The 23,539-nt window shown below is 40.0% G+C and overlaps 1 long non-coding RNA gene across 3 annotated transcripts in view; it reads left to right on the forward strand.

Moving 5' to 3' along the window:
* The first annotated feature begins 4,436 nt into the window (after nucleotides 1-4,436).
* Nucleotides 4,437-23,539, forward strand: part of LOC130295593 (uncharacterized) — a 37,514-nt gene continuing 18,411 nt past the window's right edge. The window contains exons 1-3 of one of the 3 annotated variants that reach the window (XR_008848925.1): nucleotides 4,437-4,662; nucleotides 16,417-16,542; nucleotides 16,680-17,216. This is a non-coding gene — a long non-coding RNA (uncharacterized LOC130295593). Of the gene's footprint in view, nucleotides 4,663-16,416; nucleotides 16,592-16,679; nucleotides 17,217-23,539 lie in introns of those variants that run through there. The other 2 variants (XR_008848924.1, XR_008848926.1) reach the window with 2 other exon arrangements.

Raw genomic sequence — 23,539 nt, forward strand, 5'->3', positions numbered from 1 at the left:
GTGCACACAATAGCATAGATGCCCACATTTTCGTATACAGCAAAAAATAAATGTACTGTAATAAAAACAATAAAACAGTTATATAAATTGGGTACCAATGTTATACTCTTGACCTGAAGAATAAAAGATAATGTCAATTTTACCATTTGATGAGCGGCGGTTCAAAAACAACCTCCCCCTCAATTTGCAAAATTCTGTATTTTTTATTATTTTTATTCCACAAATAATATTCATTTGTTTCTCAGCATATTTTACAGTAAAATGGAGGGTGTCAGTAAAACATACAATTGTTCCCACAAAAAAACAAGACCTGTAGGGGTCCATTTACAAAACACATACGGCTGACATTTATCATTGTCTTTAAACTGTTTTTTGTGTATAGAAAAGGCGCAAAAAAGGCATAAGCAGAGTTTATTTGCACCTTTTGGTTTAAACATTTCTGCTGATTTTGAGTTGCAATCCACTGATTTTGGCAATACACATGATATGGACAAGTTATATGAACTGCGCCTTTTTGTGAAAAGGCGCAAAAAAGGCGCAAAGCCACAGAAAAGTCTATAAAACCACACCAGCCCAGACTTAGCTTAGTTTTTTGGTGTATGTGAAGAGAGATATTTCAGAAAATGTGATGTGACCTGCATTTAATAAATGTGGTGCTCCTACACATTACCAGCACACACACAAAAAAAAGGGGGGGGGGCGGCATTTAACATTGTAGGTGTAAGTGAAGCATTTTTCTACACCTGAGCATTTGTTAAATTTTGTGCAGGTGACATTTTCTGAAATTTCTTTCTTCACATACACCAAAAAGCTAAGCCAAGTCTGGGCTGGTGTAGTTTCGGAGACTTTTCAGTATCATGTGTATTGCAACTCAAAATTAGCAGAAATGTGTAAACCAAAAGGCGCAAAAAAAACCTGTGCGCCTTTTCTAGACACAAAAAAAACAACTGTCTAAAGACAATGATAAATGTCGGCTTCACTTACACCTACAATGATAAATGCCGGCCATACATCTTTTCCAAGTGCTCAATGGTATTCTGCTGCACCATTTACATTACAGAATTTCTGCAGTGACGTTCCTCTGTGGAAATTCCGGACCCCAGACTCTGCTGAAAGAATAAAAATGTTAATTCTTTCACCTTGAAATGCATTGCCGTCTATTGAGATGGAACATTTCAAAACGGTCCTAGTGCCGCCTTGTTTTGCAAGCACCATATGGAATCTCTACCCAGAATATCTCAAGGTTGAAATGCTGTAGCGTGAATGAGCCCTAGTTGTGTAGAAGGAAAAATAAGGCTAGGTTCAGACTACGGAATTTCCGACTGTCTGCCTGCAAAATTTTCTGCGACTATTTTCCGCCTCCAAAGGAGTTTTTCAGTTTCTTGCCTAATTTTGTCATTTCCGTGAGTAATCCGCCGCTATTCCGCATGGAAATAACGCCACCAAATCCGCCTTAAATTTCCACTTCAATTACAAGCAGAAAACAGTGGGAGTGCTAAGAGCCAAGTTCAGCCCCTTTTGGACCATGTGATCACATGACCCAAACCAGGTCAGTCAATTTTTTACAATGTGGGCTAGTCCAAGAACCAGTGGGCTGATCATATTTAAATTTCTGACTCAAATCTGTACGGATTTTCCGCATGTAATACGCTTTTAATCTGCCTACATTTCGCTTTGAACAAAAATCAGCCGGGAAATGAGAGTCCCATTGAAGTCAATGGGATTCTGCTGATGAAATCCGTGTGAAGAAAGAGCACCGCCTTTCTTCATGCGGAAATTTTCTAGCGGAAATTAGACACGCATATTCCGAGTGAAAAAATCTGAAGTATGAACAGGTGCACGGTAATCCCATTGACTCGCATGTACTTTTTAGCAAGCGGAATTTCGGACTGAAATTTTAAAATGGAATTTCTGTCGGAAATTCCCTAGTCTGAACCTAGCCTAAAAGTTATGGTTCTCAAGGTGTATTCACAATGTTGGGAGTTGAAGTTATGCAACAACTGGAGGCGAACAGTTTGGAGACCACTGTATAGTGGTGTCCAAACTGTGCTCTTCCAGGTGTTGAAATACTACAACTCCCAGCATGGTGAGACTGTCCAGGCATGCTGGTAGTTGTATTCTTGCAACATTTGAAGCGCCAGATGTTACAGAACTACAACTCCAAGCATGCCTGGGCAGTCTGGGCATGCTTGAAGTTATAATTTTGCAACATCTGCAGAGCTACAGCTTGGGCACCGCTGTATAGTGGTCTCCAAACTGTGGCCCTCCAGATGTTGCAAAACTACAACTCCCAGCATGCCCAGACAGCCTTTGGCGGTCTGGGCATGCTGGGAGTTGTAGTTTGGCAATTCCTAGAAGGCAGAAGTGAAGATCACTTACAACTGATCCTCATTGCTGCCTCCACCGCTGCCTCCTCACTGCCGCCGATACGCCGTGATCGCTGGTCCCGTCGACTCTGGTAACCGCCACCATCTCAAACCCCCCCCCCCCCTCCCTCTGCCCAACATCCAGGGATTTCAACTCTAACCCCCCGCCCCCAAATGCCTCTGGTCGGTTAGTCCTAACTGACCAATGGCAGGGGATAGGAGGAGGTGGCATCACTGCCACCTCGCTCCTATCCTGCAGGATGATCGTGGATGTCTCGGACATCTCTGATCATTCCTATTTTCCGAGCTATCGGGTCACCAGAGACCCCATCAGCCCGGAATCGCAGTTCTGAATTGATCGGCGATTGGCTAGCACCGAAATTCCCACAGGCGTACCCATACGCCCTCAGTACTTAAGGACTTTTAAACGGTATGGATACGCCTGCCGTCCTTAAGTGGTTAAAGCATGTATAAAGTTTCCGGAAGTGGAGTAAATTAGTAAATACCATGGGGAAAAAAAGGTCGGAACAGCATAGATGCTTCTTGATTTTCATGTTTTTAGAGCATACCAATAAAGTATTGTTTTAATGGGACCTTACATATAGGGCCTCCTTCCACTCGGGAGGATTATCCTCCCAAAGGGTTATTGTTAATAGTACTATTGCCCTAGGACTAAGGAAAAGGGATTTGTCAGGTGGGGATGTGGACATTGGCGCGGATTTTAGCCATCCAAAATGCATTGTCGTACATTACGAGGACAATGACATTGGTACATTTTGTACTAGATATGATAGTAACAATGTTGGATAGTGTACTATATACAGTATCTGCATTTCCCAATTTGTGGCTCATTACTTTATGCAAAACTACAACAGTTGTAGTTTTGCAGTAGCTGGAGTACCATGGGTTAGGGAACACAAATATATATATATATATATATATATATATATATGTATATATATATATATATATATATATATATATATATATACCCACTCACACCCTGTATTATGTTTGTTTTTGTTTTTTTAGAACAAATTTTATTTATTTATTTATTTGGTTTTCTGCATATAAATATAACACAATCTTAGAACTAAATCAATCAAGTATCAGGTTTTTGATAAAAAAAAAAACGGATTCCTCAAAACATGTATACAAATTGTAATCCGTATATGGTTAAAAACCGTATATGGTTTGAAAAATGAAGTCGGGTTGCATCTGTATTTTTAAGAAAAAAACATATATACGTTTTTAACTTTTCATTCCATTATGAAAAGCTTCACTTGTTTGATTCAAATTCCAAGGAAAAAACTGTGCAAAGTCAAAAACCATATGTCAAAAACTGGATGGAACCGTACGCACATACATTTCTCTACTGTTCCCATTGATTCTCATGTTAAAAAAATATATATATACGTATACGTTTCAATACGGTTTTTCACTCGGACCAAAAACCGTGGTAGGCTACAGTTTTGGGTATGGGAAAAAGATGACAAAAAAAAAATGTACAGGATGCAAAACGGACACAACCTAATGCATCTTTTGGCATACGGTTTTCAATGCATACGGTTTTCAATACGGTTCCGTACGGTTTTCAAATTGAAAATGTAAACAGGAAATGTATTGCAAAAACGTGGTGTGAACCTTACAATATCATTGTTCCCCAATCTGTAGTTCTCTAGCTAGTGCAAAACTACAACTCCCATCATGCTGGGAGTTGTAGTTCTGCAGTACCACAGGCTAGGAAGCACTACTACTATATATATGACTAACAATGTTGCATTGTGTACTATATATATATATATATATATATACATATATATATATATATATATATATATATATATATATATATATACACACACACACAGCTGAATGGACTTCCCTAAAGCACATGTAAATACATTGGACCGCAATTTAATATTCACTTTTTTTTTGTAAAAGAAAAAAAAAATGCAAGCTCCTTCTCCCAATGTATCTCTTCACATTCCCTCACAGACGGCTGTGTGCTCAGTAAATAAAGGCGTCTATGTGAGGGCGCAGGTCACACCATTCCCTCCTCCTCCCTGTATTGTGCTGCGTCTTTAGCGCCGGCGCTCACCTGGATTGGGCGGGAAGACACACGGAGACGCGACAGCACGGGCGGGAATCTCCTCAGCACCACGTGCACTGTCCCCAGGCAGCAGCAGCCGCATATTGCACAGTGTATACAGGCGCTTATATACTGTATACACTACAATGTACAGGGGATAACACTGTGTGACAGCGATACTCAGCACAGCATGCCGTGTGCACGGTCAGTACAGGCTCCTGTCAGTAAATTGCTCCCCTCAGAGTCCATGTATGGCTTTTATATAACTACCTATTCACCATTCTTTTGTCTCCACATCATTGTTCCCCAACCTGTGGCTCCCTATCTGTTGCAGAACTGCAACTCCCAGCTACTGGTATCCAGGACATGGTGGGAGTTGTAGTTTTACAACAGCAGGAGAACCACAGGTTAGTAAACCTACTCTAGAAGTTGCACTACAAGACTGTGTTCACAAGGCAGAATGTCCGTGCGTAGTTCTGCACCGATATTCTGCAGCAGCAGAGTCCCATTGATTTCAATGGGATTCTGCTGCTCTTTTCATATGGTGGAATTTCTACAACATCTGCCACGAGAATCCTGACTCCGGCGTCCGCAAAGACATTGAAACTGTTCAATGTTTTTGCGGATTCCACTTGGAATTGCATTGCCATCTATGAGACGGCAATGCATTTTTGAGCGATCCTAGTGCTGTCATGTTCTGCCAATGCTCCGCTTTCTGTGGAATGTCTGCTTGGAAATTTTCCATGCAGACATTCCACAATGTGAACATAGCCTTACTCCCACTATACCCCAACAAATGTATCCCCTTAAAGGGGTACTCCGGGGAAAACCTTTTTTCTTTTAAATCAACTGGTGGAAGAAAGTTAAACATATTTGTAAATTACTTCTATTAATCCTTAATCTTAATCCTTCCTGTACTTATTAGCTGATGAATGCGACAGAGGAAATTCCTTTCTTTTTGGAACACTGATGACTATTAAAGTGTAAAAATAAAAGTAAAAAAAGTAAAAATAAAAGTAAATGTGAAAAACCCCCTCCCCAATAAAAATGTAAATTGTCCCATTTTCCCTATTTCACCACCAAAAAGTGTAATAAAAAAATATATATTTTATATACATATTTGGTATTGCCGCGTGCGTAAATATCCCAACTTTTAAAATAAAATGTCAATGATACCGTACCTTGAACGGAGTGAACTTAAAAATAAAAAAGTCCAAAATAGCTGCTTTTTTATACCATTTTATTCCCCAAAAAATTAATAAAAAAAGTATTAAAAGTTTTATATAAGCAAATATGGTATCAATAAAAAGTACAGATCATGGGGCAAAAATGAGCCCTCATACCACCGCTTATACGGAAAAATGAAAAAGTTATAGGTCTTCAAAATACTGGGATTTTAAACGTACTAATTTGGTTAAACAGTTTGCAATTTTTTTTAAGTGCAACAGTAATAGAAAAGTATATTTTCATGGGTATCATTTTAATCGTATTGACCCAAAGAATAAAGAACACACGTCATTTTTACCGTAAATTGTACGGCGTGAAAACGAAACCTTCCAAAATTAGCAAAATTGCGGTTTTCTTTTTAATTTCCTTACACAAATAGTATTTTTTTGGTTGCGCCATACATTTTATGGTAAAATGAGTGATGGCATTACAACGGACAACTGGTCGCGCAAAAAAACAAGCCCTCATACTAGTCTGTGGATGAAAATATAAAAGAGTTATGATTTTTTGAAGGCAAGGAGGAAAAAACGAAAACGTAAAAATAAAATTGTCTGCGTCCTTAAGGCCCAAATGGGCTTCGTCCTTAAGGGGTTAACCCCTTCCCTAATAAAAGTTTGAATCACCCCCCTTTTCCCATTAAAAGAAATAAAACAGTGTAAATAAAAACAAACATATGTGGTATCGCTGCGTGCGTAAATGTCCAAACTATAAAAATATATTGTTAATTAAACTGCACGGTCAATGGCGTACATGTAAAAAAATTCAAAAGACCACAAAAGCGTATTTTTGGTCACTTTTTATACCATTAAAAAATGAATAAAAAGTCATCAAAAGGTCCGATCAAAACAAAATGGTACCGATAAAAACTTCAGATCATGTTGCAAAAAATGAGCCCCCATACCGCCCTGTACATGGAAAAATAAAAAAGTTATAGGGGTCAGAAGATGACATTTTTAAACGTATACATTTTCCTGCATTTAGTTATGATTTTTTTCCAGAAGTCCGACAAAATCAAACCTATACATATATATATATATATATATATATATATATATATGGTATCATTTTAGCCGTATGGACCTACAGAATAATGATAAGGTGTCATTTTTACCGAAATATGCACTGCGTAGAAACGGAAGCCCCCAAAAGTTACAAAATGACGTTTTTTCTTCGGTTTTGTCGCACAATGATTTCTTTTTCCGTTTCGCTGTGGATTTTTGGGTAAAATGACTGATGTCATTACAAAGTAGAATTAGTGGTGCAAAAAATAAGCCATAATAATGATTTTAGGTGGAAATTGAAAGGGATATGATTTTTAAAAGGTAAGGAGGAAAAAACGAAAATGCAAAAGCTGAAAAACCCTGTGTCCTTAAGGGGTTAAGGACGCAGCCCATTGTGCCTTAAAGACACAGTAAATTTTATTTTTGCGTTTTCATTTTTTTCCTACTCGTCTTCTAAAAATCCTAACTCTTTTATGTTTTTATTGATAGACCCATATGAGGGGTTGTTTTTTGCGCGACCAGTTGTCCTTTGTAATGACATACATGGCTGACAATGTATATTGTGACAATGTGTATAAGGGCTCATTTTTGTGCCGTGATCTGTACTTATGGAAACTACATTTGCGTATATGAAACTTTTAAATAGCTTTTTATTAATTTTCTATGGAACAAAATGTGACAAAAAGCAGCAATATCAGCAGTCATCCCGGTCCGGTCCCAGCCACGCAGGGTGAAATTCCAATGGGCTTGCAGGTATGTCCTGGGTCCTTAAGTACCAGGGTGTCAGGACGTACCCATACACCCTGGGTCCTTAACAGGTTAAATGGGTACTCCGGTGGAAAACATTTTGTTTATTTTTTTTTTATCAACTGGTGCCAGAAAGTTAAACAGATTTGTAAATTACTTCTATTAAAAAAAATCTTAATCCTTCCAGTACTTATTAGCTGCTGAAAACTACAGAGGAAATTCTTTTCTTTTTGGAACACAGAGCTCTCTGCTGACATCATGCTCACAGTATTCTCTGCTGACATCTCTGTCCATTTTAAGAACTGTCCAGAGTAGAAGAAAATCCCCATAGAAAACATATGCTGCTCTGGACAGTTCCTAAAATGGACAGAGATGTCAGCAGAGAGCACTGTGGCCATGATGTCAGCAGAAAGCACTGTGTTCCAAAAAGAAAAGAATTTCCTCTGTAGTATTCAGCAGCAAATAAGTACTGGAAGGATTACGATTTTTAAATATAAGTAATTTACAAATCTGTTTAACTTTCTGGTACCAGTTGATAAAAAAAAAAAAAAAAAGAGTTTTCCACTGGAGTACCCTTTTAAGGATGATAGGTGCTGTCTCAGACGGCACCTATCACCCATTTTTTCCGGGTCACTGGAGACCCGATTGACCCGGAATCGCCGCAAATTGCCGATCTGAATTGATCAGCGATTTGCGGTGATCGCCGACATGGGGGGAATTCCCACAGGGCTATAGGCATGCCCTGGGTCCTTAAGTACCAGGGCATACCTCTACGCCCTTGGTCCTTAAGGTGGTTAAATCTGGCCATACATAAGGGGCTGACATATACTGCTCCCAATCTCCCAACATGCCCACTTGGCTTATTCAAGCATACATGTTGTCAGATGCATAGCTTGTAGCTTCTGGGCCCCGATGCAAAATCTGCAACAGGGCCCCTTATGCCAATAAAAATACTGGTCTCTTATGTGACAGATGTGTTTTGGGGGACCCTTAGGCACCAGGACCTGGTGCGACTGCTACCTCTATAGCAACGCCCCTGCATGTTGTTCTTCATGAGGGAAGTTGAGAAAGTCGCCGAGAGACTCTTACTTACTATTTACTTTATTTTGCCTGAGAACAATAGGATTAGACAGGTGAAATCCAACATGTCCCTTTTGTGGGATTATGGAAGTTGCCATATAGGTTAGATGGTCTGCAGGGTGAGGAAGATTACAAGGGCTACCAAACATATTAGTTGGTAGGTCGGTTCAGACAAAATTGACCTGTTCAGCCGACACGTATGCCCCGCTCATACCCATACACTAGGCACCTTGTCATACAGTGCCAAAATAAGACACCAATAGAGGTGCATGGTATTTCTGTAGACCCCACGATTTAATAAAGTATGAATTTGAAAGAGAAAACTGTAGCCTCCTATCTTCTTGAGGGGATCTCCACCAGAAGCATCACTCCTAGGGCAGAATATGTCCAACAGAGCATCAAACTCTGACTGGGCTGTAGCTCGGTTCACACTTTCTTCTTTTTCCCATAGAGGGAAAAAAATTACCAAGCTACCATGTCTGACACTGTGTGTAATGGTGTTAACCCCGTACCTTCTGTTGGGTAACCTATACAGCAAATAACCTGTGATCTTTACCTGTACATTGTTAAAAGTACACTAACCTAAAATGAAAGAGAAGTTAATATTGTCAGAGGTTAATGGATATCCGTGTTATCTCCTGTGATCGTCTGCGATCCCACAGATGGGCTGATCATAGGGAGACATTAATAATTACTAGACATCTTGTAGTAGTTGGTAGGAGAAACTTTTTTTTTTAAGAACAAAGCTGGGAGATACGTTGGGTGCCTGTGACACAGCAGCTGGCCTGGACACGGGCTGACGCACCAGTTGACAAGTTGCTGGATTAGAATGGATATTAAAAGGCAGCAAGTGTAAGATTAGGGGTAAATGAGCATCTGACAGCAGTCTGTAGCAGGAGAGCAGATGATAGACAATGAGAGTCGGGAACTTCAGGGGGAGGTTTAGAGGTGATGAGGGCATGGGAAAAGTGTGTCAGTAATCAGTCAAGCTCCAGGTTGCTGATCTTCATGAATAGGGCAGGAAATAGGATTTTAGATGTGATGAGCAATGAGGAGTACACTGGAACCAGCAAAGAAAAAAGTCCTGGTTTGTTCAGATAAAAAAAAAAGAATATATATAACTTGTTTTATAAAATTTAATCTGTATTATTATCAGCCATGTGAAATTACTCTTATAAATTCTTATGTTATATTTTCCAACACTTTATTTGGCAACCTGAGAACTTCTGCTGAGCTAAAGCATCAACAAATCTCACAATGCTCCCAACCTGCAGGTTTTCTAATGGTTTTCACAGCAAGTAAAAAGCAGCGTGTGCGAAGTAATCTCTCTGCGGCGATGCAGGTCTCTGCAATATATGTTTTTAGGATTGGCATGAAAGCGTTTACAATGATGAGAATAAATTGGTTACATATAAAAATGCAAATCGCATTCTTCTAAATTCGTATATTTTTACTACCCATCTGTTTTATAGTTACATATTGTACAAGATTGTGAATAATGTTTATACATCCTCTTAGGTTGCTGCCTAAGCAGTCATGCACGCTGCAATGGTAATAGTGCAGACCCTGCATGATGGCTCACAACATCTCTACCAGTCTATAATGTGGACCCTGTAGGCACTCTAAGCCAGTGTGTGGAAGCAATGTTTCTAGGAGAGAATATCTCTGTAATACAACAGGAGTACCACCTTTTTCATGAATACATACAATATTACTATAAAATAGTGTTACACACAAGATCCATATGGGCCACATAGCAGGCCTATATTACTTATCTATACATTTTTGATCCATAACATATCTATGTGCATGAGTCCTGGAAAAGTCACTTATTTTATTTTTTTCCCACAGCTTCTAACACAGTTTAGCACTGTGTGGTGGCCCAGTACAGTTGTTGCACCCCTGTACCCTTGCTGCCCTGTCAGGCAGCCTCCCTACAGTGTCCCCTGCCCCCCCCCCCCCCCTGCACCTGCTCAATTGTGTATTCATTCATGTGTAGGTTATCTAATGTATTATGCATAAAATGTGTTTATAGCTTTAAGAACAGTTGACATGTGATTAACCAGTGTCATGTGATTGTAATCCAGTGAGGTCAGATAAGGCAGAAAAAAACGGTTGGTGGAGGCGCTGCACAACTGTGATCAATAAAACTTTTATTGGTACAGTGGGGACAACGCGTTTCGGCATGCACTCATGCCTTCTTCAGGTCCACTTACAGTGCTAAAAGAATAGACATATATGTACTTGTATACACATAAATTTATATATACAGAGTTCAGGTTATAAGTGCAGAGAATGTGTAGAGGTAGCAATATATTTCCAAATATGTCAGAAGGGTAACTGCAGTAATATACATACTGTATAGAAAAGATGCAAAATTACATGTCTTATATGGAAAGGTGTGCACAGGACATAATGGAGATATCAAAATAGAATAAAATAAAATGCAATAAAAAGCAATAAAATGGCTTGCTTATTTTATTTTACTCTATTTTGATATCTCCATTGTGTCCTGTGCACACCGTTCCATATAAGACATGCAATTTTGCATCTTTTCTATACAGTATGTATATTACTGCAGATATCCTTCTGACATATTTGGAAATATATTGCTACCTCTACACATTCTCTGCACTTATAACCTAAACTCTGTGTGTGTGTATGTATATATATATATATATATATATATATATATATATATATATATATATGTGTATACATGTACATATATGTCTATTCTTTTTATTCTTTATATATATATATATATATATATATATATATATATATATATATATATATATATATATATGTATATGTACTTATATGTCCATCCATTTTAGGAACTGTCCAGAACAGCATATGTTTGCTATGGGGATTTCCTTTTACGCTGGCAGTTCCTAAAATGGACAGAGGTGTCAGCAGAGAGCACTGTGCTCATGATATCAGCAGACAGCTCTGTGTTTCAAACGGAAAATAATTTCCCCTGTAGTATTCAGCAGCTAAAAAGTACAGGAAGGATTAAGATTTTTTAATAGAAGTCATTTACAAATCTGTTTAACTTTCTGACACCAGTTGATTTAAAAAAAAAATAATAAAAAATATAAAAGGTTTTCACTGGAGTACCCCTTTAATATTTGTATAACATATTTAGATTGTATTCTTTGGCGATAGGCTGAGCGGCAGTGTGACGTTTTCGGCCCTGGCCGCAGGTGCCGGTGTAGTGAAAAATTTTGTGTCCTGAAGCGTTTTCACACTGCCGCTCAGCCTATTGCCGGCCAAGTCGGACTGCGCTGCGGCTGGTGATTGGCTGATTCATCCGACCAGGAAGTGGATTGCGGCAGAGACCTGAGCCGGTTACCGGAGGCCCCGGGGGAGCGGAGGAATGTATGTAGATCTTTATTCTTTTACTGCCGGTACTATGGGGGACAATTTTTATGGTCTGGAGTTCTCCTTTAATAGTTAGGCCTGATTTGTGGCATTCATGTTAAACTATGTAGCTTACATCTCAGTGATATAACTTGCTTGCATGTCCATATCATTCTGCCGGCTTATCTCTTATGTCCATACTTTGTGATCTTGCATGTACTAAAAGTACCCTTTTAGTTTATGTTTTGTGTGTATGTCCACAGCTTGCATTTACATTACATCATGGAAGAAAAATGTCTGTAATTTCTTTTTGGAGCGAGAGAGCTATGATGTGAAACAGATGACTGAAGTGTGCTGCTTACACTTTTTAGGTGTGGAACATAACTTATCCACGAAGGATAGGAGATAAGTTATAGATCGCGGGGGGTCCGACCGCTGGGACTCCCCGCGATATCCTGTACGTGGCTTTGGCAGTCCACAGGAAGCGCTGTGCCATCCCCAGAAGGAAGCAGCAGCAGACACACCCCTTCCATATATCTCTATGGGATACATGGAGGAGGCGTGTCATGCTTGGATGGAGCACCCCTTCCTGCAGACTGCCACGGCCCTGTTCAGGAGATCGCAGGGGGTCCCAGCGGTCGGACCCCTGCGATTTATAACTTATCCCCTTTCCTTCGGAAAGGGGATAAGTTATATTCCACTACAGTATTCTTTTAAACGCTGAATTATGTGTTCCTAATCTTATGTACCTTAACCTTATATATAGTAGAAGACTAATTGCAGCATCACAAAATGATAAAAAATCTGGTCCACATTTATCTGCAGCAGTTAACACAACCATTGTATTATTTTTAAGAAACCGCTGCATGAATATGTAATATGTTAATATTGCACCTAATTCTGCTTACTGTACTTTGTGTGTGCCTCTGTTTTAACATTATATATTACAAAAGTAATACGAAACACTGACAGCAGTCAAGTGCAAAGTACAGTGTGCCTGTAGGGACTTGATGTACCACTACACAGGGTCCTTCCTCACAGCATTACAATGAGCATGTCAGCATGAGGTACAACTTTGACCTTATCTCACCAGACATTCTTATTGTATTCACACTATGCAAGTGAATTTATTACTGTATATACAAATTACATAGCATGGCATTTTAGCTTTACCAGCACCTGATATCAGAAGCTTTCCTTTATCACTAACCTCAAAGTAAATCCTAAGTTAAAGGGGTACTCCACCATTATACATGTTATCTCCTATCCAAAGGATAGGGGATAACATGTCTCATCGCTGGGGACCCTGGCGATCTCTACCGTGGCACCCGTCATCCAGTGCATGGAGCGAACTCCATGCACAATGTGCCGAATGACCGGCGATCACAGCCACCATGCCCCCTCCATTCATGTCTATAAGAGGAGGCATGATGGCCTCTGAGTACAAAGGGAATCACTATATGACTGAAACTGAGAGCTAGCTATTATCTAGTAAGGCTCTATCTACACTACCGCTAGAGGCTTCCATTTACTTTTAATGGGGTTCATCGGGTTGATAGTTTCGTCAGATTTGACAGGAAGAAAAAGCCCAGCATTCTGCACAATTCTTCCCATCAAAATGGGTGGCACCGGGCTGATTAGGGATAGGGGCCATGGACTGTGGGTATGGGGAGGGGCACCCACCGCAATACCCGACCCCCTGCTTGTCTCAGACACCCCCCCCTCCCCCCAGTCTTCTCAGCGGTGAGGCCGCTCTGCTGCTGGGGATATTGCGAGGGGAGGGGGATGTACTTCGGCTCGTGCACGCGGGTGCGCTGTGGCCCTTCCCCCTCCACAAGTTTTAGTGCCGGCCCTTAAGGCCTTATTGGCGAAGCTGGAGCCTGGTTCGCTTGGTGTGGTCGCCTCCCACCCGGCAAAAAAAAAGTCTCTGTCTCCACCTAGGGCAAGAATTCATAAAAAGTCGTATTTTGTGTGGGATCAGTCCGTTGGGGTCCCATGTTAGTGATGAGATTAAACTAAATATTTGGGGCAAGCAATATGTCGACATCTGGTCCCTGGTGTCGGTGGAGCAACACACTATTGATAGGGAGCGCAAACCATTTAATGAAAAGGTTGCCGACCGCAGGCCTCGGGTCGCTAAATCGATGGGTAATTGGCTGCAGGCCTTTGCCGTTCTGGGCAGCATTATGGTTGAGAAGCATCCCGAGCATTGTTCGGAACTCTTTATTTATATGGATTCCGTGTATAACGCCTTTAAGTCCCATGGCGGGAATGCTTGTAGGAGGTACGATGAGGAGTTCCGAAGTTGCTTGGCGTTGTAAGGCCACAGATGTCTGCTCTGCATGTTCCTGAGCTCATTGTTCTCATGAGGGTGGACCTGGAGAGGATAATTTCCTTTTTCTCCGAAGTTTTGATCCTGTGGTCTGAAATCATCCCTAGGGTCACATGGCAGGGTTCCCGGGATGCAGCTTTTGTTGAGCGGGCACGTAGGACTGTTAATTCTCGTATGGCTCATTTTGTTCGTGCTAGATCCGGGGTAGTTGTCAGACACAGGCGGCTCATGAGCCAGGATGCTGTGCATCTTAACGATATTGGCCTGGATATATTTTTGTCGGGCCTACAGGACGGGATAGAACAAGCCCTATATATCTTGAGTGGGGGTTGGAGCTCATTTTGAGGATACGGATAGTTAATCAATGGAGAATCGGAGGTGGAAGGCTGATAGGCCCTTTGGCTGCTGCCGGCAGCTGGTTGGGTGCGTCCCCTGATTGGCAACCTTATGGGAGGTTGAACGAGTTCATGGTTTACTACATTTGTTAAAATCGTTATAAATAAATAAAGCTGTGGCCGACCCCCACGTCCATCAAAAGTTACTAGTTGTTGGTGTGGTTATTGCCTCAAAGGTTATTATAAAGGGGTTCGAGCTGGGTCTGGAAAGGGTAAAGAGGTTATCATGGACAGTCTGGGTGGCACTGGGCCAATTAGGGATAGGGGCCACGGGCTCTGGGTATTGGGAGCAGGCAGCGCAGGAAAGGAAAGGGTTACAGCGAGGGCCCCCCGTTTCTTGTGTATTCTAAGGGGTGACCAGTAGTAAGGGGATAGAGGAGGTCACATGCTGCAAGGGGCAGGGCGGCCCCTCTCTGTTTTATAAGGACAAGAACCTCCCTCCCAGGCCCTTTTTCAGATTACCTGTAGCAGCTGCCAGTGGAGACAGCTTCCCGCCCTCCCACCCCTTTTTTGTGTATTTTTCTGTGCTTTTCCTTTTTAATTTTGTGTTTTGTAAGCCCCATTTTTTGAGAAAAAAATAATAATTGAAATGTATGTATCTTAAAAAAAAAGACAAAAAAATTGTTTGCTTTGTTTTTTAAGTCACAGCTGATGGTACAGGAGAGTTTATCAATGGAGAATGAGAGGTGGGAGGCTGATAGGCCCGTCGGCTGCTGCCGGGGGATGGCTGGATGCTTTCCCGATTGGCAACCTTATGGGAGGTTGAACGAGTTCAAGGTTTACCATATTTGTTAAAATCATTATAAATAAATAAAGCTTTGGCCGACCCCCCACATCCATCAAAAGTCACTAGTTGTCGGTGTGGTTATTGCCCTAAAGGTTATTATAAAGGGGCTCGAGCTGGGTCTGCAAAGGGAAAAGAGGTCATCACACACAGTCTAACAGACACCACGCCAGACCCCGAAAGACCCCAGACCCCGACAGACAGTTGTTGTCTGTCGTTCAGCATTGCGTTTGTGCTGTTATGCTTTCCATTGTGATTAACACCATGGTAGCAGAGCGAACAGAGCCTAAAACAACATAGCACAGTAGGGTAAGGGACCTCCAATAAAGCCAATGCATTAAACTTCAAAACCGATGAGCAACCTTGAGCTAAACCCATGTGGCACATCTGACACTCCAGCAAATAAAAATGCAAATCAAGCACAGTCCCAAATGCAGTTGTTAGGTAAGCTATCCCTAGCAACCAGTGTGTCTCAGATTAATAAGGTTTTCAGCTCAAGGCAGAATTGCCACTAAACTGAAGGCAAAGGAGGGGTATGTAGGCTTGGCATGCTATACTTTTATTGCACCAGAGAAACCAATTACCTAACTATTACTTAAATGTTATCAATGTATTTACAGCATCACATTTTGTTGCTGCATTGTCCCATTCACTTGAATAGGAGAAAGCTGCAGTACCTTACACAGTGAACCACCCACTCTGCTACATTGGCTTCTGACAGCTCTGCTAGGATTTTTCCAGAAGGCGCATTGTTGACCACTTATAATTAATAGGAACTACAGTATATGACCTTCCAAAAAATCTAGAGGTTACATCACTTACATCGATTAGGCATGGATGGTGTATCCAACACCATCCATGCACCAAACCTTTCATCAGAAGAAGACATGCTATGCTTTAGGGAAGGTCATTTTTATAATGTTGTATCCTTTCATACATATCATTACAAATGTTCAACCAGTCAAAATTGACCAGATGTCACAGTGACACATGAATAAGTGTGTCTGTGTTTGTTTTACCTCCTAGGGTGAAGGCAGAAACTACAAGAACCTTAACCTGAAGATCAACCTCCTTATAACTGTGTCAGTGTGGTAAATTAACAGAGCCCTGGAAAAGACACAGCAAATGCAATGCCTGTGGAGCAAGGATGTGGTAAAAAAAAAATGACCATCTGTACAATAATAAAATGGCATTCAATATGTTTGTTGTTTTTTGTTATATCAGCATTGTTGATTGTGAAAAAATGTCAAGTATTTAAGAAATTCTTGCATTGTGTATTTATATTTTAGGTATCGCAGAAAAATGTGAGGAAGCAGGTTTCCTTTACATTGCTTTATCTAAAATTGAAAGCCAAATAAAAGCCTCTTATGTAGAAGAAGGAAGCCAGCAGACCTTCACAGACCTTCACAGACCTTCAGACACTTCATTAATAATCACTCATATGTACTAGGTCATGCTTGGACTAGGTGGCGTTGCTGATATATCCACATCTGCAGAATATGCCCCTTTTCAGTCTTAATTTAAAGCAACTTTGAGTCATATAAACTTTTTATCAGAAGGCATAGGCAGGATAGAGGGGGTCCAATCCCAAAAGTTAAATGTGCTCCTCCCCCTGATGCTTTTTTAGCTTTAGAACATCCTCAGACATGGAGGTCCAAGTGTTTGCATTTCTCACCTTCAATTTTATCCCTTTCCGTTACGTTGTATTATGATACTAAGGCCATTCCCATACTATTACAATGACATTGTCACAAAAGGAAGCTTGGTGCTCATTTCCACATGCCCGATGGTGCCCACAGAGGGTAATTTTACAATAAAGATCTTAAAGGGGTTGTCATGTGTATGAAACCTGTTTTCCAATATCTTATTTGGGAATTTCTGAGTCTATATAAGAGGTATCCCTTCTTCCATAGTGAAGTCGCTACATAGTGTACCTCTGTTTACTGTAGAGCATCCAATAGAAAAATATTTCAATTTGCTTGTCAAGGAAGGAGCAGAGTCTTTGCAGTAGCATGATGGCTTCTGCCAGGGAATTAAGAACTATATTTTCAGCTGTGGGAGGAGACAATTTTTTTGTCCAAAGCCTACCTTGGGAGAGCAGATATCACATGAAATAAATGGAACTAAAAAAATTATTCATATCCTTCTATACTAGAAACAATGTAGATTAATGGTATGAAAATGAATTATGGGATAATTCCCTTAAGATTTCTTCCCTAACAAGGTTTTTTTCATGGTGAAAGGACATACACATATTAAAGGGGTTATCCAGGAAAAAACTTTTTTTTTATATATATATATATATATCAACTGGCTCCAGAAAGTTAAACAGATTTGTGAATTACTTCTATTAAAAAATCTTAATCCGTTCAGTACTTTTGAGCTTCTGAAGTTAAGGTTGTTCTTTTCTGAAGTTAAGTGTTCTCTGATGACACCTGTGTCGGGAAACGCCCAGTTTAGAAGCAAATCCCCATAGCAAACCTCTTTTAAACTGGGCATTTCCCGAGACGCGTGTCATCAGAGAGCATTAAGGCTAAGTTTCCACTTGTTTTTTTTTCTGGCAGTTTTTTGAATATTGCCACTGCAGTTTTTGAGCCAAAGCCAGACGTCTATTCAAAAGGAATAGGACATATAAAGGAAGGACTTATACTTCTTCTCCCTTATGGATCCACTTCTGACTTTGGCTCAAAAACTGCAGTGGCAGTATTCCAAAAACTGCCAAAAAAAAAAACAAGTGGAAACTTAGCCTTAGACAGAAAAGAATAACCTTAAATTCAGAAGCTCATAAGTACTGAAAGGATTAAGGTTTTTTAATAGAAGTAATTTCCAAAGCTGTTTAACTTTCTGGAGCCAGTTGATATATAAAAAAAAAAGTTTTTTCCTGGAATACCCCTTTAAAGTAACCAATATAGACTTCCACCTACCAAATTAAGCTGCATCCCTCCACAAACTAACATACCAGAAGCTATAGGTAAATGATATACCAAATTCATATAAAACCTACAGCCAAAGAAGTATCCATGCAATTAAAAAAAAAGTTTTTGCTGTCTGGGTCAGTTCTTGTTAGTAAATCACTAAATATTTTCTCCATGGATCTGTGTGAGTTGAAAAGGCAGCTTTATTATCTTTGTAGCACTCCAGTGGCCTTTATGGAGAGACTAGTTAAAAAGTGACTTCTCTTGTCTGTTGTTTCAGTAGATTCTGTACTAGAGATGAGCTTCATTAGACTTGAACAAATAATTATTTTTTCTACAATCATAATTAACTTTACGTTTCCCAAGGCAGCAATGCACATGTAATAACTGGTAAAGGTAACATGTACTTCTTTATTTAGCGCCGCGGAATCTGTAGGCGCTATATAAATAAAATTATTATTATTACTTCTTTGGGGGGCACATAATCAATAGGGACTAATAATTGATATTTTTCAGAGACTAGAAATTTTGTTTGTAGGCATTACTTAATCCATGTTACCAAGAAGACCAAACTTGTCCGCTATCATAAATCCTGTAGATAGCAATTGAACCTTCTTATAGATCTTGTCCGTTTTGTTTTTTACAAATGTTGTCCACAGAATGTTTTGCTAATAGGACTCCCAGAAGTAAGTTGTAATATGTCAAGGAACCCACCCAGCAAGTGTTTTATTTTTCCACAGCATTAACATAGTGGAAAAGAAACATTACACAGTTCCTGTTTGAAAGAGAATGCTTGTCATCAAAAGTGAAAAATGTCCTTAGTAGCTCTTGTCTGCTCTACCTGAATATTGACCTCTCATTACCTATGTAAGCAAAATTTCCTAATTAACTATTTGAATCCTGAACTACACAACTTTTTTGTAGGTTTAAGAGCTACCTGTAACTATTCAGTGGTATAGTATAGGTGGGACCACTGGAGTGGCTGCCCTGGGCTCAACATTTTTAGGGGAACAAAATTACAAAAGGCAGGCTGTGCACCAACTTAAAAAAGAAATACAGAAGGAATCACATGACTTCTTAGGGCTACATACCTCTAATGTTACCCGATCTAGCAGGTGCTTCCCCATTCTGGTCCATAACCCGACTCATTCTTGACAATTCACCCTTCTCACTTATTCTCATAGACGTCTCAATCGCTGAAAGTTCCTTGCCTGGTGAATATAAAGTGAGCAGTGGTGCATGCCGTATATGTATGGCTGTTCACTGCTGTGTATTTACAGGACCTGGTCCTAAGAATGTAAATTGAGCAGTAATGCATTCAGTGTATGCATTGCCATATATTGATGTACAGGAGCAGGGTTTCCGACAATAGACGGGAGTGCCTGCTCCTGTATGTTCACTAAGTGGTGTGATATGTATGAAAACAGAGTAGCTCCGTCAATCATCTTGGTGTTCGATAAATCTGTATAACCTGTTTGAACTGAGTGCATTAAAGGGGTACTCCATTGCTAGACATCTTATCCTCTATCCAAAGAGGGGGAGGGGGCATGACGTCATGACCACGGCCTCCCGAACTTAGCGTTCTGAACATAATGTTTTGAACGTGGGGTGTCTCGATATAGATTGTGGGGATCCTAGCGGCTGGACCCCCAAGATCAGACATCTTATCCCCTATCCTTTGGATAGGAAATAAGATGTCTAGCAATGGAGTACCCCTTTAATGCAGGATAAAGATAGCCAGCCAAAGAAAAGCTAATGTAACAACAGGCCAGGAGATGTTACAGGTAGCAACATTTCCTAGAACTGCTTCTTTGAAAAGCATGCCTTGCCAGCCATCCCCACCAAGTTATGCACACATTTGCAAATATTCTTTATTGTCCCAATGCATCTAATATAATGAATTTGCAAATACCTATCATTTTGTGTCTGCAGTTGCTGTACAGATCTATTGTCTTATAGGGTACAGATAGCAAGCAAACGCGGTGTAGTCTGATCCAGTAGTCATTTGTTACTCTCTCTGTCTCGTTATGAAAGAATGATTACAGGGTCAGCATAGGTCTGCATAAAAGCTATAGGATTTCTAATGAAATTGGTTTGTAAAGAAGCTTTTTTTTATATATTTTAGATACATTTAGGTAAAAACCAAGTGTATGTCAGCATTAACCTCTTGGGGGACGCATGGCGTATGCATATGCCCTGCATCCCCGATCCTTAAGGACTAGGGGCGTACCTGTACGCCCTGGTCCAGTTTATTGTGTTTAAACCGTTCTCTCCAGCAGAGAATGGGTTAAACCCGGTGGGTCCCGGTTGCTACGGGCAGCAAGGACCCACGGCCGATCGGGCCAATGCCCGGCATTAACCCTGTAGACGCCACGATCAAAGTTGATCACGGCATCTAAAACGAAAGTAAAAGAATCCCGGCAACTCAGCGGAGCTGATCGGGACTATCGCAACAAAATCGCAATGTCCTGATCAGCTTAACGGACGACGGGAGGGTCCTCACCTGCCTCTCCATTGTCCGATCGGCGACCTACTGCTCCATGCCTGCGCAGCAGAGCGCCGGTTACACTGATCAGTGTATGCAATCAGAAGATTGCATGTTTTAGCCCACTATGGGGGCTGGAAAAAAAAAGTGTAAACATTTTTTTTTTCATAAAAGTTCATTAACCCCTTCCCTATTAAAAGTTTAAAACACCCACCACCTTTTCCCATTTTTTAAATAAAATAATGTAATAAAGAATAAAAATCATCATATGTGGTACCACCGTGTGCGTAAATGTCCGAACTATTAAGATATTAGGTTAGCTAAACCACACGGTCAATGGCGGTCACGTAAAAAAAAAAATGCCAAAGTCCAAAATTGTGCATTTTGGTCACTTTATATACAATAAAAATATTAACAAAAATCGATCAAAAAGTCCCATCATAACAAAAATGGTATCTATAAAAACTACATATGACGGCGCAAACAATGAGCCCTCATACCACCCCGTACAAGGAAAAATAAAAAAGTTATAATGATCATAAGATGCCAATTTTAAACATACTAATTTAGGTGCATGTAGTTTATAATTGTTTAAAGTATTAAAATAAAGTAAAACCTACATAAATTGGGTATCCTTGTACCTGTATGGACTTACAGAATAAAGATGATATGTCATTTTTACCAAATATTGCACTGCGTAGAAATGGGAGCCCCCAAAATTTACAAAATGGCGTATTTTTTTTTGTAATTTCACCCCACAAATATTTTTTTTTTTGGTTTCAACGCAGGTTATATTGTAAAATAAGTGATGTAATTGCAAAGTACAATTGGTGATGCAAAAAAACGAGCCCTAATATGGGTCTGTAGGTGCAAAATTGAAAGGGTTATGAATTTTTAAAAGGAAGAAGGAAAAAGTGAAAATGCTAAAACGAAAATTTGCTGAGTCCTTAAGGTGAAAATAGGTCCCTAAGGGGTTAAGGGTGTCCTTAAACACATAGGCCCAGATTTATCAAACTGTTTAAGAGAAAAAATAGAGTGATTTTCCCACAGCAGCCAATCACAGCTCAGCTTTCACTTTACCTCAGCTTGTTAGCTGAGCTGTGATTGGTTGCTGTTGGAAAATCACAACATTTTTTCTCTCACACAGTTTGATAAATCTGGGCCATACAGAGTATATCATTTGAATAATGCCAACAGTGGAGCTGAATCAGAAGAAAAATATGCAAGTATAGTTGTTGTACAGATTTATGATTTGAAAGCACACGTTATCAAGATCAGGGGACATCCGCTTTAAAGGGCTGCAAAATAGCCGGCGAGGAATGAAATGTGTTCTGTGCATAATGTGAAAGAAATGGCACGTAACTATTCATGCAACAAAAGGAGACGGGAAGGAAACGTTCTACTTTGTTGGACAAGTCTAGGCTTGAGTAAGTCATTCAATACATCATTCTGTACTGTTCCAGTTGCACAACATAGTGTGGAAAATCTGCAGTGTCCTCGCCTTAGCTTTTTTTTTTTTTTTGTGATAAGGTTTTGAAGAAACCAAATATTATTTAGAATTTTAGTCTGAAGTTTTATGTTCTGCAGATCATTGTGTGCATGGAAGTCATCGACATGCAGCCCTCTTAATGGTGCAGCAAGTATGAGAAGATGCATAAGCAAAATATGCTCCTTTCTTAGATGTGCCTTACAAGGACATTCCCACTTTACATACCCATCTGTGAAAATAAACTTGGCACAGTTTTAAAGTAGATACCTCCTCTTCCCAGCCCTCTAGCAAAGAACGGGTGTAGGATGTGCTATAGGTGCTTGCAATATAAAACAGAGCTCTCTGTCCATAGAATCAGCAGCAAAAAATAAAAAAACAATTGTGCTGTGTACGAGGGTTTACTTTTGTACCAGATTTTATATAAAATTTTTGTCCTTCTATTGGGAATAAAACATCTTTGCATGGGTTTGTTTATATCAAAATGTATTATTTCTTATTAAATAGTGCATATGAATGTGTCTGAAACATTAACGTTTACTCCAAGGTGCCCATACAATTTCAATAGCTGTCAGCTAAATGTTTGTCTGGCCAACACCTATCTTCCACTTACACCACTATTGTTTATAGGGGTCTTAAGGCCTCATATAGATCTCTGTAAACGGGATCCATACATACATACATCACGTTTGTGCACTCAGTGGCATGGATTTGTTGGTAAAATGTCAAAATGGGATACCAACATATCTGTACAGAGACAGGCATGGCATCCTTTGATTTAGTTGATCTGAACATATTTAGCTGTTTACTATGTATATATGCATTTACAAGCGTATACATGTTTTGACCCAGACCAAAAAGTGCAGCAGACCACACTATTGATTCCAAGTAAAACACGTTTGTTTGGAGAATGCACTAATTACCTGACTACATTTGGGCCATTTAAATCATTGAGACCTTTGTCCGGATATGTCAGCATCTCATGGCTTCTAAATATGGTTCCCACTGCCTACTATGCTCATGTTCATGCTGTCCTTTCATGTTAATCTGTGAGAAATTGTTTTTTTATATGGTGCAGGAATTCTTTCTAACAGTGTTTAGGAGGAGAACACAGTGTAGCCTCCCTGAGGCACCATACATCAGTACACAGAGTATGTAATGACTCAGTGTGCCACACCACTGGGCCTGTGGAAAAAGCATTGACCTTTGAGCAAATTTCTGAAATTTGTAAAGAAACTCAAGGCATGCAAGGGATTCTATATA

The sequence above is a fragment of the Hyla sarda genome, chromosome 11, assembly GCF_029499605.1.
Source record: "Hyla sarda isolate aHylSar1 chromosome 11, aHylSar1.hap1, whole genome shotgun sequence".
Classification (NCBI taxonomy): domain Eukaryota; kingdom Metazoa; phylum Chordata; class Amphibia; order Anura; family Hylidae; genus Hyla; species Hyla sarda.